Source organism: Ixodes scapularis, unplaced genomic scaffold (assembly GCF_016920785.2).
Source record: "Ixodes scapularis isolate PalLabHiFi unplaced genomic scaffold, ASM1692078v2 PGA_scaffold0__279_contigs__length_252992795, whole genome shotgun sequence".
Lineage (NCBI taxonomy): Eukaryota > Metazoa > Arthropoda > Arachnida > Ixodida > Ixodidae > Ixodes > Ixodes scapularis.
In genome coordinates, this window is record NW_024609835.1 from 75,314,037 (window position 1) to 75,321,241 (window position 7,205).

Below are 7,205 nucleotides of genomic sequence, written 5' to 3' on the forward strand. Positions count from 1 at the left end.
CAGAGTATAGTGTAAACACCCGATTAAAGTTGTTACCTTTATGTAATCTTAAGAGTGGTTCATGCACAAAGTCTGGGCTGGCTTAATAGAATTAGCACCTTAGCTGAGTCTGTGTGAAAGAAAGTACTGCAGAAGCCAGCGCACGAGCGGAGTGGCGTCAAGCCGAGTTTCAAGCGTTTGGGCGCTCCAGGCTTGGCAGGCTTTCCTTCACACAGTCCAAGCTAAGACATTGATTATATTCTTCGTCTCACTTTAGCATGAACTAACTGCGAAGGCTGTACAAGCGCGAGCGGCTAGCCTGACTGCTTTGACTGGAGCACTCGCTGCACGAGCGCTCGTGCAACCACCGGGGCTTCATGCAATGCATTAGCCCGCTCTTTTAGCATGCGCGGTTTACAATAGTCCATGCTAAGGTGAAACAAAGTGTAGCAAGCCGGCCCTGACTTCGTCTTATAAATTTGCTTTAGTTTTTAGAGCGCAGCTCTTAGGCGCCCGCTTTCGGCTTGAGCGGCCTCGCCGTCGGCGTAACCGCGCGGTGCGTTATGGGTAAATTTCCCCGCTAAATCTAGCGGAAAAATTTCCCCGCTAGATTTAGCGGAATAATTTCCCCACTAAATTTAGCGGAAACGTTTCCCCGCTAAATCGTGCGGAAAAATTTCCCTGCTAAATCTAGCGGAAAAATTTCTCCGCTAAATCTAGGGGAAAAATTTCCTCGCTAAATCGAGCGGAAAAATTTGCCCGCTAAATCTAGCGGAAAACTTTCCCCGCTAAATCTAGCGGAAAACTCCCTCTGGGGGTCACGTGATCCCCCGATGTCACGTGACCCCCCCCCCCCCCCAAGGTCACGTGAGCACACCCCCAGATCACATGACCCCCCCGAGAACGTGACCTCCCCCAGGTAGCACGCCAGAGGAATGCCCAACTTGGGCAAAGGTCTGGCAAACATAAGGGCCCAACTTTGGCACAGTTAGGTTTTTGCACCATGGCATTCATCAGTGCCAAAGTACGGTGCCTAACTATAGCCTTAGTTGGGCGATCCTATGGCATGCCAAAGTTTGGCTCTTCTCCGGTACGCCAGAGGAGTGCCAAAGTTGGTGCCATACTTGAGCCATAACTGCCATAGTAAATCCTAATCTGAGATTTCGGGGCATGCCAAGGTTTGGCATTTCTCTGGTCTGCCAGAGGAGCGCCAAAGTTGGTGCCATACTTCAGCCATAACTGCCAGACCAACGCCTAATTTCGGTATTTGGGACGTGCCAAGGTTTGGCGTTTCTCTGGTCCGCCAGAGGAGCGCCAAAGTTGGTGCCATACTTCAGCCATAGCTGCCAGAGCAACGCCTAATTTCGGTATTTGGGACGTGCCAAAGTTTGGCTTTTCTCGGGTCCGCCACAGGATTGCCGAAGTAGTGCAATACTAGAGCTATAACTGCCAGAGCAATGCCCAATTTGGGTATTTTGGACATGCCAAAGTTTGGCGTTGCTCTGGTCCGCCAGAGGAGCGCTAAAGTTGGTGCCATACTTCAGCCATAGCTGCCAGAGCAACGCCTCATTTCGGTATTTGGGACGTGCCAAGGTTTGGCGTTTCTCTGGCCCGCCAGAGGAGCGCCAAAGTTGATGCAATAATTCAGCCATAACTGCCAGAGCAACACCTAATTTGGGTATTTCGGACACGCCAAAATTTGGCGTTTCTCTGATACGCCACAGGAGTGCCGAAGTGTGTCATACTTGAGCCATAACTACCAAAGCAACGCCTAATTTCGGTATTTCAGCCTCGCCGAGTTTGGCTTTTCTCTGGTCCGCCACAGTTGTGCCAGACTTGAGCCATAACTGCCGCAGTAAATCTTAATTTGTCGATTCGGGGCATGCCGAAGTTTGGCTCTTTTCTGGCTACCCACTGAAGTGCCAAATAACTGCCAAAAGTGGCAAAGAAAGCCGAGAGGCCAGCCCAAGTTTCGAATATCTCTGGTGTGTCACAGAAGTGCTCTTTTACGCGTCCCAGAAGAGAAATAAAATAAATAACCGTTGGAAGCACGATAGTAAGATGTCGTCACCTCCGTTCCCAAGCAGCACGGCAATACTTTGCAGTATCGTGCCAGTGCCGGCCGAAAGTTGGTTCCAATATCGCTCAACTGTCCAGTTATGCACCACCGTTTGATACCCGGCAGGTATTGCCGTACAGCTGTTTCGCCCCGGCCTAGCGCTCGCGTAATATTGTGCGAAAACTCTACGATGCGTCTGCTTCGTATTGGCCGAACGTCGTGCAAGTATGTGTACGTTGCATCACTTATACGGACAAACAAATTTTTTTCAATCGCTCCCAGAAGTTTATTAAACAACTATCATTACACGCAGTGTATTCTCAATATATGTACAAAGGTCACACTTCTCTGTAAAACGACAAGCAAATTATAAAATACAATTAACACTGTCCTCATGCCAACCAAAACTCATCACACGTAAAACCGCGGAGAATGAAAGGAAAGCAGGACGACTATCAGAATCATGCTTGCAGTGCACTTACTAATGAAAGAGCGATATCATGTAATCCTTGATAGATGCATAATCCAACTCAGGCACCCCACAAACACATTCGAGGAACAAGGTTGCGCACATTCAACTGACGTCTCGTCGTCGGCGAAGAGCAGTTTTTGTCGAAGCGTGTCTAACAAACACATCACAAGTATTCCACGAACTCCGGTGCAAAAAATGACTGTTACCGAAAAATTGGCATGGACATATTCCGACCGTTTACGACGAAAAAACACGGCCGCGTCTGCAACGCACGAAAGCAACAGAACACTGAAGAGCACAGTTCGAAAACCGGACCCACGTGGCCTGCTTATTTCTATAACTGGGCAAACGGCGAAAACGACAGCCCCAGAGATCCCATCAGCGTGACAGAGAAAGTCACGTGACAAATTTTCGTTCAAACGTTTTTGCCCTACGCGTCCTATGTAGAGAGGTCACGCTGAGTCACGCGTTTCGCTTCATCCTTTTGATTTGCTTAAAGCGGCTGTCGCGCTCTCTGACAGCCACACGAAGACGAAAAAGCAGGTGGGGAGGATTTGCAAAAGGCGAGGTCGAAGGGGAATCAACAACGCATAAAAGGAAAGGCCGCTTCTGCCGGTGACCTTGTCGCCTTGCCTAGTCTGTCAGCGTTCGGCTTCCATTAAAGGGGTCATGAAACGCTTTTCCAACTTTTTCCTGAGCTTTCCTCCTCAGCTCATAAATCGCGCATTCCACCAAACAGTTAAAGGAGACGAAAAGGGGGAGTCCCCTCTTGCTCGCACTCTCGTTTGTGTAATCCGGACACATCCATTCTCCCCCTAGAAGATTAGCCCGTCGCTCAAAATTCAGACAAAAGTTGCTTTCCCCACCCCGTTCATTCCGAAGCTGACAGTGCTGTTCAAGCTACGTGCTCGTTGGGCCAGCCACACTTGCCACGTGAGCGTGGCAAATGTAGCTGCAGAGAATGAAGTCAGGTGATGAAAGGGAGGCGGCTGATTGGTCCGGCAAGCGCGTAGCTTCCACCACAATGTCAGCTTAGGGGTGAAGGGAATAAGTGAGGTCCGGTTGCGTGTGACGTCAGTTTGGACCCGATAACGCGCTTTTGGGACAGCGGATGTATCACAGTAAAAAGGCAGAGAGGTTGCGAAGGGGAGGAGGTGCGAAATAGTCCGCTCTGTTTTCAAATTTTCGCACTGAAAGTTAGGCTTTTGACTTTCTACCTTTTTTCTTTTGGTCCACTGAACGATGTACTATTAGTAAAATCCCAATCTAAAATGATTTATCCCAACCCAAAAATCGTTTTATGGGCCCTTTAAGGGCCTCAGAAAGATAATCTCCTTTCTTGAGAGCGAAATGGACGGGGTGGTTATGTTTTCCGGGCTTGTCGCCATCCGATAGGCCTAAATTATTTCTTTCCCCATTTGCTCGCAGTGGCCTCCCATGGCTGTCGTGCCGGTGAAATTAGGAGCGCAAAAATACTCCAGAAGCCGGGCGAAGACGTGATAAATGTAATAACAAAAACGGCTTGACATAACAAAAATAGCAATTTAATTAAACGTTTCGCCTCCCATGCGGGAGGCATCTTCAGTAGAGCGCAGAGCGAGTGAGAGTCGCACAAAAAAGTTCGGTTATTTAGGCATAAAGTTTGTGTGCACGTCCGGCAGGGGGCCACGGTTCTTGTTTACCAGCAATGAATCACTTCCGCGTTTGTCATTCTGGATGAACCAAGATTCCAGCAGCTTCCTCGGTTCCCACTTTTTATCCCCCTCCAAGGTCGATGCCTTGTCAATGTCAAATTGGTGTCCTGACGTCCATGCGTGGTCGACGAGTTCGGACTTGAAGCGGGTGGCGATCCCGTGCGTGTTCTTTTAGTCTTGTTTTTCTTTTTCATCCCGTCGCTCCAATGTAGGAAGCGTCACATTCCTTGCACTGTACCTGGTAGATCACGACCCTTTCTGCCTCTGGCGGGGTCGGGTCTTTTGGCTTGGAGATAACATTGGCGATTGTTCTGTAGGGTTTGTATACAGTTCGTACCCCCAACGGCCTAAGGCCGCGTCCCTATGCCTCCGAAACCTTTAACGTAACGTGTTCGTTCGGCTCGATCCAGGCGCCGATGGGACATTTGTTTGTTGGTCAACAAGAACGCATTGCTCCTAATGAGTTGAAGTCAGACAGCTCCATCATGATTTTAAAGGCCGACAAAGGAAAAAGAACCGTTGTGCTTGATAGGGATGACTACATGAAGAAGATGTATGAAGTTATAAACGACAGTCACTATTTCGTGAGGCTATCAAGAGATCCCGCTGCTAAGTCCGAAAGAGAGTTGTTGACCACCCTCGAGAGCTGAAAAAGAAAGGACGCATCAGTGACGACCTATACCGTCGTCTCTTCTCCTTCGACGCCGCGACACCCAAGATATATGGACTCCCCAAAATTCACAAACCGGGTTGCCCCCTACGCCCGATTGTATCTTTTATTAGTTCATCCACTTACAGCCTTTCCAAATATCTGGTTATGATTCTGAGCTCTCTTACAAGAAAAAATGAGTTTAGCGTCCGGAATTCCCATGACTTTGTTGAACTTATACGCGCTCAGACCCTGCTACCGCACGAGGCTATGGTATCCTTGATGTGATTTCATTATTTACGAATGTCCCCAACGCCCTGGCGGTTGACGTCGCCCGTGACCGGTTGTTGGCAGACCAGTCGTTGTCCACTCGCACAACCCTCCTTGTTGAAGACGTTATACTATTTTGAGTTTTTATCTCAACCAGTGTAATCATAGTTTTAATGGGGACATATATCATCAGGTCAGCGGATGCCCTATGGGGAGTTCAGTTTCCGTAACCGTCTCGAATCTCATCATGGAATATGTTGAGGAAAGGTAATGTCTGGCATTGATTTCCCTGTGAAGTTCTACCGTCGTTATGTCGATGACACTTTTCTAATGGTTAACAGAGAGAACGTAACTGATTTTCACCGCAATTTGAATAGTGTCCACTCCTCAATTCAGTTCACCTGCGAACATGAAACCGATAGTACCTTGCCGTGCTTAGATATACGTGTCCATAGAACTAGTGAACCTTTTTTTAAGATGAAGACATCCGTATATCGTCAACCATGTGACAGACAAAACTTTCTAAGTTGACTACCACTCTCATCACCCTACTCAACACAAAAGCTCAGTTGTAAGATCGTTACTTCAGCGTTCAGAAACTGTCCCATCTAAGCCAACACTTCGCATTCAAGAACTTAGCCATGTGCGGGAGGCTTTGAAAAAACGTAACTACCCCAATTGGTTTGTCAATCGCGTTAAGAAACAGATGTCCCGTCGGCGCCCGGATCGAGCCGAACGAACACGTGACATCGTGTGCATCCCGGAGGCATTGGGACGCGCCCTTAGGCCGTTGGGGGTACGAAAGAACAATAGACCGATCTCACCAGGAGTTGCACGACGCCACCGCTGCCGCGGTGCATTCTGGTACCTGTAGTTCTCCCCAGTTTTCTGGCCGCGTCAAGGCGCGTTGTACGTCCGGCGTTTGGGAATTTTCAGGTTAGCACGAAACTTTTAGTCGGCCGTTTACTCACGGTTCTTAATGGGTGTCTTCACCCGTTCTGTGTCAAGGTGCTACAATAACAGCACCAGGCAAAAAGGTATAGGATTTTATGTCTTCCCGGAAGAAAGCAGCCCATGAAAAGTGTCTAAAACAGGTAAAGAGAGCGGTAGAAGAGCGGCAGGAAAAAGCGTTTTTAGATTTGTTTCGTTATTTGATTCATAATTTATATTCACCCCATTGCACGATAACTAAAGAGTGTAAGCTTACTCAGGGCATGAGACGTAGTAGGGCGTACCAAAGTGTTCCGTACGTGGGAATCTTTCAGAGCACTCGCTCCGTAGCGGTATATCGGAACTTCCACACTGCCTTGCGGCGACCGTTTTTAATACAATGTTTGGTTGATGCATTTTGATGGTTACAACTGTTATTGATACGACATGTTTTGAGCACAACTGTGCTTCAAAAGACCAGTACAATCACCGAAGAGCAGCGATTCTCGGTATGTATATATACATAATTTGAAATAAAACGACTTTTTTCAATATCAGACTTAATTTTTTAGTGGGCTATTATGCCACAATCTGATTTTGCTGGCGTTACTGATCCATTCTGTATTAACACCAATCGACACAGTGGAAAAAAGCATTCCCCGTCGGTCAGCTCTTACCGTTCGGAGCTTGAGCAAACCAAATAAAATTGAATAGAAACTGTACACAAGAGCTCATCTCTACCAGAAGTTCTCAGGCATCTCTCATGGTTACGTTTCATTCTGACAAATGCGAGTTGTTACGGCTCGTCAGGCAGATTCTTTTTGTAGATCGTTTCTTTGTGTGCACGCTTCCCCCGCAGTTCATATGTACCCTGTCGCAAAGGCTCTCAACCAGAATAGAACGAGTTTTAGAAAACTATTGCTCTCCGAGAATGTGTATTGAGCTCTTCTTACTTCATTGTCGAATAAAAGTTATGCCCAAGCCTGCGCACAAGATAGCTAAGTGTTTCACCGACACGTTTGACGCTGTTCCGCGGTGCTACACCGAGCCGATGGTCCCTCGAATTTTGTGCTCTTTCACGTTGAGGTAGATATTCACTTGCTTCCAAGTTTATTGAGACGTAGGAGCACCCTGACTGCTCGAGGGAGAAGG